The 10,613-nt window shown below is 47.6% G+C and overlaps 1 pseudogene; it reads right to left on the bottom strand.

Annotated features, from left to right (window-relative positions):
- Positions 1,471-3,276, bottom strand: Gm17031 (predicted gene 17031; annotated as a pseudogene).

Below are 10,613 nucleotides of genomic sequence, written 5' to 3'. Positions count from 1 at the left end.
CTTTCTTCAGTGGTGTAGACTCTGGGAAGTTGCCCTGGCTTGGGTAATAAGCCCCAACCACATTCATGCAGGTGACCCAATGGAGCAGTAAACAGATTTTAAATACTCAAGAAGCTGCAAGGGACAGTGCTTCAGAAGGAATAGGAGGAAAGGGGGATAAGAGAAGATGATGGGAGAATTAGTCCAAGGGAGTGTGTGAGTATATGTGTGCATGTGTCTTTTTTGTTTGTTTGCTTGGTTGCTTTTTTTGTTTTTTGAGACAGGGTTTCTCTGTGTAGCCCTGGCTGTCCTGGAACTCACTCTGTAGACCAGGCTGGCCTCGAACTCAGAAATCCGCCTGCCTCTGCCTCCCAAGTGCTGGGATTACAGGCGTGCGCCACCACTGCCCGGCCGCGCATGTGTCTTTGTGTGTAGTGTATGAATATGTTTGTGCGCATGTATGAGTTTGTGTGAGTAGATGTGTGCATGTGTGTGTGTGCAGTGTATGAGTGTGTGTGTGCACATGTATGAGTCTGTGCATGTGTGTAAGTGTGTAAGTATATGTGTGAGTGTGTCTGTGTGCGGTTTATGAGTATGTGGGTACACATGTATGAGTCTCTGTATGTGTGTGAGTGTGTTGAGTATATGTGTGTGTGTCTATGCACAGTACATGGTTGTATGTGTGTGTACACGTATGAGTCTGTGTATGTGTGTGAGTGTGTGAGTGAATGTATGTGTGTATTGTGCATCTGTGTGCAGTGTGTGAGTTTGTATATACATGTATGAGTCTGTGCATGTGTGTGAGTGTGAATATATGTGTGTGTCTGTGTGCAGTGTATGAGTATGTGTGTGCACATGCATGACTTTGCACATGTGTATGAGTGTGAATATAAGTGTCGTGTCTTTGTGTGCAGTGTGTGTATACATGTATTAGTGTGTGTGTGTATATGCGTGTGAGTGTATGTGTCTGAGCATATATGTGCACGGGAACATGTGCAAGTGTTTGTTTATGTGCAATGAAGGTAAGTGTGCTCATGTGTGAATATGTGTATCTGAGTGTGTGTACAAATATATATATATATATATATATATATATATACATTATATATATAAACATTTTTTTTATTTTTTATGTGTATGAGTATTTTCCAGCGTGCATGTGTCATACCCTATATACTTTTCTGGTTCTTGTGGAGGCCGGAAGAGAGCACTAAATTTTCTGTAACTAGAGTTAAGGACAGCATTAAGCCAGCATGTGAGTACTGAGACCTGAGCCTGGGACCTCCATAAAAAAAAATGGCAAGTGCTCTTAACCATATGTAACCACAAATGAATAATTAATTAAATAAATAAAAAATAAATAAATGTGTGTGTATCTGTATTTGCCAAAGAATGAATAAAACCTTTTAAACGAACCCTGCAGTGACCTTCAAAGCCTGCATGACCTCTATTTTCCCAGCTGGAATCTTGTACTAAATTCTTTTTTTTTTTAAACCAAAAGCACTTAAATATTATTCATCTGCTAGAGAACAGGAGCTGGTCACACCCTGCCCCAGCACAGCTGGGTGCACGCACACACACACAGGCAACCAGGCCAACTCCCTTAAGTTTCTTCCTCCTCTCCCTCCTCCTCCTCCTCCTCCTCCTCCTCCATCAGGCAAGCTGTAGACCTGGATGACCTGCTTGTTGGGGTCCTTGAGGCTGAGGTACTGCCCTTCTCCAGCTTCATGCAGATGTCAATGATGCAGCACAGGATGCCCCAGGCATTCTCTACCCTCAGGTTGATCTGGCTGGCAAAATCACTGGGCTTAAACTGCTGGGTGCCTAGGATGGCATGGCGAGAGGAGTCCTTTACTGGTACCGGGACACATGCTCGAGCTTCGAGTCTTCAGATCCAGCCAGCAAAGCACAGCTGATCCACCACGCCAGCTTGTAGCTGTTGTTCTTCAACTCAGTGGCGATGACAGCCCCACGCCGAGAGTCCAGCTTCTGAAGTCAGTCAACGCCATTACAGTGTCTGGAGTCCCATTCATTGAGCGTCTTGATGTTGATGAAGGACGCTTCTCCCCCTTTGGCCCCAGTCATGACGCCATCATGTTCACAGTGGACAAGAAGGTCAATGTCACTTCTACACCTGCGGAACCGTAGGCAACGGAGGCGATCTCATTCTTATCCATGTCGTCCTCCACAGGCACTGATGGGAGAAACCGTGGTCCATGCAGGTGGCGTCCACAGCCAGGCTCCAAGATGAGCTGAAGGGATTGACTTCATCTTGAGGGGGCTCCTTGGCTGTCTTACTCGAAGATAAGAGATCAAAGTCAGAGTCATCCCTCTTGTCAAAGAAGAGTTTAGATCCTACTCTCCGGATGGTGATGTCCCAGGGGTACAGAGTGGGCGCAGCTCATCGGTGTGGCCAGGATGGCGTCAGTGACAAACACATTGCCCTGCATTTTTGCCGGCTTCCGAATGACAGGGTCCTCAGTGGTGGTGACAGTGTGGAAAGATGCTCTTGGTGCTCCCCAGAGGCCTCTCACTCCTCGTGGTGATGCGGTCAAAGGCTTTGTCATCATACTCCAGTGCTCCGCAGCACTCAATGTCCTGAGGCTCTGACGCTTCCAAGTAGCGCGTCTTCATCAGCTGAGGGAAGTCCATCTCCTCCTTCCCCTCCCAGTCACTGTGAACTTCAGCTGAGGAGTCTCGGGGTTTCTGTGACTTCTAGTCCCATTATTGCCTGACTCCAAATTGCTTCTGGAATTTTTTTTTCTGCAAGCGAATTTGTTCTCTCTCTTTCTGGTTGGCACTCTTGGGCCATAGTGTGCCTATACTGTAGGTTGAACTGCTCCATGTTCCTCCCATCTTTGTCTCTGTGGGGGTTCAGCTGTGCGAATTTCATCCAGTTCCGCTGGTAGGCAGCCTTCTCTGTATGCGACGTGTCTAGCAGCTGGAAGCTTGTCTCATCCCCCTCATGGAAATACGTATACTGACTTCTCCCATTGGACTGAGAGGAGTACTTGCTTGTATACTTCTTGTCCTGGTATGTGGTCGCTGTCCAGTCTGCAGCCTTCCCCAGCCAATCTCCTTGTTGGATGGCTAGTAGGGCATATCCCGAAACTGCTCAGGGATGGCACAGGGACCCCAGCCTGAGGGGTTGTCCTGGATGACAGGTGTCATGAACTTCTCCATCTTCTAAAATCTGCAAACACCTCCCGGGGCCCGGATGGCGACAGATGGCCCAGGTAAGAAAACTGTGATAGCCTCGGTCCTCGGAGGAACCAAGACAGGAAGAGGACGATCCGCACCTTGTACCACTTTCAAACCACCAATTTAACACCAACCTCCTGTACTGAAGTGTGTTCCAGTGTCTGCCTTCCATGTAAACATCTTAGAACAGCATCTCTGAGACCTTGCTCACACTGAGTCTACTACACCTCACCAGGGGAAGCAAGACACCTGGCGAAGCCCAGAGTCAACAGGGCAGAAACTGAGGTAGAGAGAATAAAAGCTGACTGACCAGTGAGCCACACAGTGCTGTTCTCGTGACCTCTGAGCACTCTGTTCCTTGTCCCCCATGGCCTGGAAGGTTCTTTCTTCCTCTGCCCCTCTGCCCCTCACCCCCACACTCACTCATGAGCCCCAGACTAGGGTGGGTCCCTCTACACTAATGTTCTCAGAACACCCTGCAATTTCCCATCAGTGCTTTGTGTGGATGGGCGGCTGCACATGTGTGATTACTCAATTACAGTCTGTCTTCCCGTGAGGGAAGAGACCACATCTGTTCTTGCTCATCACGGCGGCTGGGTAGTCCATGCCTGAAAGTGCTCACCGGATGAGGTAGCCCAGCAAACAAATTCACTGAGTTGTTCCCAGTCCCAATCTGTGTGGGGCAGAACCAGCAGTGGCAGAGCACGGAGCAGGAGATGGGGCTGGGGGGAGGGGGAGGACCTCAGAGGCTGCGGGGACACTTCAGAGAAGATGGTGGCCTGCTCCATCCAGTCACGCCTTCATCCACACAAGCACTTATCATCCTGTTAGATACTGAGGACGGTACACCTCTTAGCACTTGTCTAAGAAGGTGGAGACTCTCAGTTGACACAAGACACAAGGTGCTACAAACGCAGCGTGGTGAGAAAGGACAGTCAGCGGTAAGGAGAAACACCAGAGATGTTGCCACAAATAAATGTGGAAGATATTTTTTTTTCATTCCTAAATGTCTAAAAGATGTACATGACTAGTCAGCTTCTACAGAAGAGAACACAAAGTTACTTGCTCGTGGCCAGAGAATAATCTGGAGTCAGGTAAGTACTGAATTCATAATAGTGTTCTCAATAGAAGGTGTGGAATCCAGGCCAGCTCCTTCACGTGCTCCATTGAGAACTGAACAACCCCAGTATCAGATAAGATTAATCGAAATCGTACTGCCTGTTATGAAAACCATTGTACTACTGGATGTGGTTTGTAAAGATGGCGTCCCTCTGAAGGGGACATTGCTTTAGAGGCATGGAATCTGACCCTTGAAGAGGTCAGAGGCTCTGGGAGATGTAAAGACCCTGACTGGGAGCCAGGCACGTGTAGTAGATGCTAACAGGACAGGGAAGGGGCATCTCGTTCAACCCAGTGCAATACCCTCGTCATATGTCACATGGGGGAGAAGCTGGATCACAGATTCCATTCTCACAGCCAGAGTACCCCAGAAGTGAGGAGACTCCTGACACAAAAGGACCTGGAAAGTTAGTCCTCTCCTTCCCTGTCTTCCTCCCCTCTCTCCTCTCCCTCTCCTTGTCCCTCCCCACCTCTCTCTCTCTGTCTCTGTCTCTGTCTCTGTCTGTCTCCTCTCTCTTCTATCTTTCTATCTTTCTATCTATCTATCTATCTATCTATCTATCTATCTATCTATCTATCTATTTATCTATCTATCTATCTATCTCTGTGTCTGTCTCTGTCTCTTCTTCCTTTTCCCTCTTCTTTCTCCCCCTCTTTCTTCTCCTCGCCTGTCTTCATTTTCCTTCCTACTCTCTCTTCTTTTTTCTCTTCTACACTTTGTGCTCTTCTTTCTCCTCTCCCGCCTCCTCTCTGCCATGTCCTCTCTCCTTCTCTTCCTCTCCCTTTCTTCTTTCTGCCCATTTCCTTCCTCTCCCTCTCCTCTCCTCTCTGTCTCATCTCCCCCCTCTTCTCTAGCTCTCTCTCTCATCTTTCCTCTGCTCTCTCCATTGTCTCCCCCTCCGTGAATTACTTTATCTCCTTCATCTACCTTTCTACTCTCTTCTCCCTCACATGCAGCTCCCGACCACATAAGCTCTCCCCATCTTTTCCCTTCCATCCTCCTCTCTTCAAATAGCTGGGAATGTGGACCGCAGTGACAGTGACCTGACAGACTCTTTCCTTAGGGTAGCAGGTGCCTCTCCATACATGCACAAGACTTCTGCAGCAAACACTCACATTGACCACTGACACTAAGAGCCAGGTGAGCTGACAGCTGTGTGGACTTGGAGACAGTGCCAGGAGTTCTAAGCTCAAGAAACTGCAATTCTCTCTCTCTCTCTCTCTGTGTGTGTGTGTGTGTGTGTGTACATGTGTGTGCATGCACATGCATGTGCATGTTCAACATGCCTGTGTATGAATGAGCGTGTGCATGCCTGTGTGTGTGAATATGTGTGCATATGCGTGTCTGTGCTCCCCGATGACCGAGGAACCAAATAGGCTTCTAAAATAAATTTGGATAATTTGGCCATTTGAACAACCAAGTTGAACAGATTTTAATGGCATTTTAAGCCTTGGAAAATAAGGCTGCGAATGTAAATGCTGACAGACCCTCAACCGTAACCAGACATCTATCGACACAGTAATAGCTTTAAGAGGGAGAGTAACCTACCTATTTACATTTTGAGTGCAAGCCTACTCCCTAGGCACAGGCACACTTGAATCAGATAAAAGACTCAGGAACCGGAGCGAGCTGAGTGACAGGCATCTGGTGGCAGGGGATGAACGGGGATCAGGCTTAAACACCACTATTAGAAATTGGTTCCCATTTAAAAATCAAATGTTGTCATCGTGGAATCATGTTTGCTGGACAGTTAGACCTTTGTCTGTTTCACATCTTCAAACATCGTCTGGAACAAGTGTGGCAGAGACAGACCCCGACCGGTGGCTTCCATCTAGGAACCAACCGGAGGAGTGGCAAACCAATAGACATTGTCATGGTTCCATTGCAAGGCCAGTGTCCGACACAGGGAAGTCGTGCTATCAATAGTATGTGAAAGGCAGGAAGGATAACAGGCAAGGAGAGGAGATGGGAGAAAGACAGATAGTCCACAGACAGGTTGGGATTCTAAAAGGTACTGCTGTGAGATTCTAGAAGGCAGGTTCCTGCCTACAGATGGAGCTGAGCATTCATCCAATTGATGGATGCCCTGGGGTCTGGATTACCCCTCCATCCCATCAAGCTTGGAGGTTCTGATGCCCCCCCACCATTGCCTGGCTCTTTCTGTTACCTGTTGCTTTCCCCTCCGAGTCCACAGAAGAAGTTTGAGTCATCAATGCAGGCAGACTGTAAACACTTCAGGCAATGGTGATACCCACCTCTACCCCCACCATCCCCACTAACCGTCTTGGCTCATGACTTCCATCTTTCACCAAAATGTGGCAAAGCCTTCCCAGCATCCCTTCTGCACAGCCCATCATTCACAGGCATCTCCATTACCACCTCTAACCTGGCACCTTCCATTACAACCAGTTTCCTGCTTCTTGTGTCTATCTGCCTAGCAGAATTCTGACCCTCCAGGTTGTAGATCCCAGAGGTCTGATACATTGCTGTGCTGACCCTCTCAGGCAGGAATGGGAAATTGAGTCTTAGAGGCAAGGAAGTCTTAGCAGGCCTTGGCAAAGGTGGGCATTTGGCCCTTCAGACCCTGCTTTCTCAGGCACACAGCCCTTCCTCGATCTGAGCCACATCCTGGCACGGCAGTACCAGCCTATGCTCTGCCACTGTCTTGAGAAGTGTCATTCTGCATTCCAAATGTGCCAGCCTTATTACCACCACCAACAGACTTCATAATGACGCTGCCAATGCCGTCAATGGCATCTCTTAATGACACTTCATCAAGAGAGAGGATCCCATAGCTGCCTCTGGCACTGCCGTTTGGCTCCTTTGCTCTCCGGCAGACTTGAAATACTCTCTGAATTCACAGCACAACAACGACAACAACAACAACAACGGCAGTAACAGTAATGCCTAGCCGTGAGTGAACGCTGGTTCTGGGCCAGAAACTGTGTGTGCGGGAGAGGGACGGGCCCAAATAATCATGGTTTTAAAGGATGTCTGGTCGCACGTATTTAAGGACTGAACAGCTCAAGCAGCACCCCCTCTGCAGTAGTTGTGTCGTGGTCCTATAAAGGAGTAGATCCCATGAATATCAGTTCTCAACCACTGGTTCTAATCAACATGGACTCAGGTCCCATCATCCCAGGTCTCAAGAAACAGACATCATGGCATATATAGATCAAGATGCTTACTCAAGGTTAGCCAATGAGTGGCCAACTGTCAGCCACAATCAGAAACAGTTGTGTATCAGCGCCCAAAGCCTTGTTGCTGTCTTTGACTGTACCAAGAACTGCCCATCATGCTGCAGTGTCTGATGCACAAGCTCGGGGAGCCTTGGAGGTGGCGGGGTTGGGGGGACTAACATGGAAGAAAACAGAGCAACCCTTAGCTCCTGACTCCAGAGTAAACATCGAGAAGTGGCCACTTCCAGAAGCTGGTATGAGATCCCTGGAGACACCATGCTGCAAGGAGCCTCTCGTGTCTCTGACTCTCTCTGTTCTAAGGAGGAGGCAGGCTCCACAGGCTTTCATATCAAACCTGTTCTGAAAAAAAGATAATGCCCCTGAAGATGAACACTAGCAGAATTAACCCCCAAACGCTGGGCAGTTTTCCATACAGAGAGCTAGACTCAGTCAGCAGGCAGCACCTCTTCACTGAGGGAGGCCGTTACTAAGAGATTTCCAGCCCAATCAAGATAGGTAGCTGGCTCTAGGCAAGTTGGTATGATCCTCATTTGCTGTATGACCTTGCAGGGAATTGCAAAGACCTACGGGATGAGCCTGTCCTGTGTATAAAATAGGAACGTAACCTTGAAGGTGTCCAGTCACTAGGACGGTGGACACTGGAAAACTCAGCTAGGCTTCAAAGCTTAGCTCCACTACCTGCTAGCTGAGCCACCTTGGCAAAATACCTAAACTTGCTGTGCCTCAATTTTCCTATCTGTACAAGAAAGAACAATCTGACAAGGCCCCTTGTGAGGATGCAGCGAGTGAGCTCACTGAGCTCAAGGCTGACAGTCAAGTGGTTGCTCGGAGGTTGCTGTGGCTTCACAGCTTATGGCTTTGCTTTGAAACTTAGTCTGGGCTCCGTTGGAACTTTTCCATACAATTTCAATGAACAGAGGGTTGGATTGCAAAATGGTGAAAAGGCAGACTGGCGGGATGAATGGACAGATGATGGATGGATAGATAGATAGATAGATAGATAGATAGATAGATAGATAGGTAGATAGGTAGGTAGGTACATACATACATACATACATACATACATACATACATACATAGATGATGCATGGATAGATAATAGATTACAGATAGATGGTAGATAGATGATAGATAGATAGATAGATAGATAGATAGATAGATAGATAGATGGAAATGTACAGGCAAATGAATGGGTGCATAGACAGATAGACAGACAGGATAGATTGATAGATTATTTAGATTATTAAAGGGCAGGTGACAGGATCTTGATGAGAAGAATATGTAAACTCAGAATTGGCCGCTGCCTTTGAAATCCACTTAAAGAATGTTCTCTGCAGACTAACCGTTATGCAATGATGGCACTCGGGTAGCACTGACAATGGTGCCTACAGACCAGGGTTTCTCAGCCGAAAACACTCTCTTAATGTCCTCATCTGGGGAGGCACCAACACTCCTCCTGTGTCTTAGTGATGGAGAGGGCTTTCATCTAATTTTCAGACTTGGATTGAAATCTGAAATAATATGAATTAGTAGTAAACACTGGTGGCGTTTACTGTGACACTTCCACATACCTAGAATGTGAGTGTGTGTGTGTGTGTGTGTGTGTGTGTGTGTGTGTGTGGTGGATACAGGAGTTAAAACATGAGATCATCTCACACGCCATAAAAATCAACTCCACAAGGCCTGAAGGTGACACACCAAACAATGACACCATTAGAGAAATACCTCAGTACAGGCCATGACCCCAAAGGCACAAGAAGTAGAAACAAGAGCAGACCAATGCATTTAGATAAATTGAAAGGCTTGCACACAGCACAGGAAACAAACACAGCACGGAGAGAAGGCACCAGCTATTCATCTGACAGACGGCTGACGTCCAGAATACAGAAGGATCTCAACACACATGCACGCACACATACACACACACACACACACACACACACACACACACACACAAACACACAAAAGCAACCCAATTAAAACCAGCAGCTGATCTGAATAGACGATGCTCAAAAGACACAGTTTCCAAAGCCAAGGAACACAGCTTTGAAAATAAAAGCCTTGCGTGTCTTTCTTCTGGCCAAGCTGGTCACTGCTGCAGTTCCTCTCAAATTAGAATATTGGGGCGGGGGGGGGGATGCCTTATAGTCTGAAGGAGATAGAGCCTCAGTAACACGAGGCCCTTGCCCGATGCTGGGTCTGCAAGGCCCTTGGATGTTAACTTCCTCCCTGAGTGTGGGCTGACACTGCACTTCCTCGGTTTTGTGGCTTTGGTCCCCCCCCACGCCCCCCCACACACACACTTTTTACTCTTGTCCTTTGTTTTTATTGAGACGGAGCCTCCAGCATTCCAGCCTGGCCCAGGAACTCACTCTGGCTGTGAAGCTGAAGAGAATGCTCTCTTGAATGCCTCATCGTCCTGCCTCCATCTCCAAGCTACTGGGCTTATGGCCGCACACCACCAAACCTCTCAGTTTTCTTCTTTATAAAGATCTTTCTAAAGGCTTTTGTTTAACACATATTAATTATGGAAACAAATTAGTTTCATAAGAAACTTTCATAGACACACACACACACACACTTTACCTTTTCTGATGGGAATAAGGGCTTCCTCCTCTCAGCAGAGGCTCCTCCAGAGCCAGTCTCCACCTGCCTGTGCACGTTACTGCTGAGCTGTGTTAGTGCAGCCCCAGGAGGCAGTGCAGACCACTGCTTTCCTTTGCCAGGTTATGGAAGCTCAAAGAGGAAATCTCTACCCTGAGTCATGTGACGTCACACCGCAGTGGGCTCTCAGACCCCCTCACACTTCTGTCACATCGCAATTAGGTCAAAGGCTTGCATCACAGGTCAAACCACAGTCCATGTTCTGGAAGAAACTCGAGGTATGCTCGCTTTTCCATTCTTTGTCAAAAATCAAGTGTCTGTAGGTGTGTGAGTTTGTTTCTGGGTCTTCAGATCTATTCCATTCGTCAACCTGCCTGTCTCTGTACCAATACCATGCAGTTTTTATTACTATTGCTCTGTAGTACAGCTTGGGGTCAGGGATGGTAATTCCTCCAGAAGTTCTTTTATTGTTCAGGAATGTTTTTGCTATACTGGATATTTTGTTTTTC

Source organism: Mus musculus, chromosome 12 (genome assembly GCF_000001635.26).
Source record: "Mus musculus strain C57BL/6J chromosome 12, GRCm38.p6 C57BL/6J".
Classification (NCBI taxonomy): domain Eukaryota; kingdom Metazoa; phylum Chordata; class Mammalia; order Rodentia; family Muridae; genus Mus; species Mus musculus.
The sequence above is the reverse complement of the archived record's forward strand: the minus strand, read 5'-3'. Positions and strand labels throughout refer to the sequence as shown.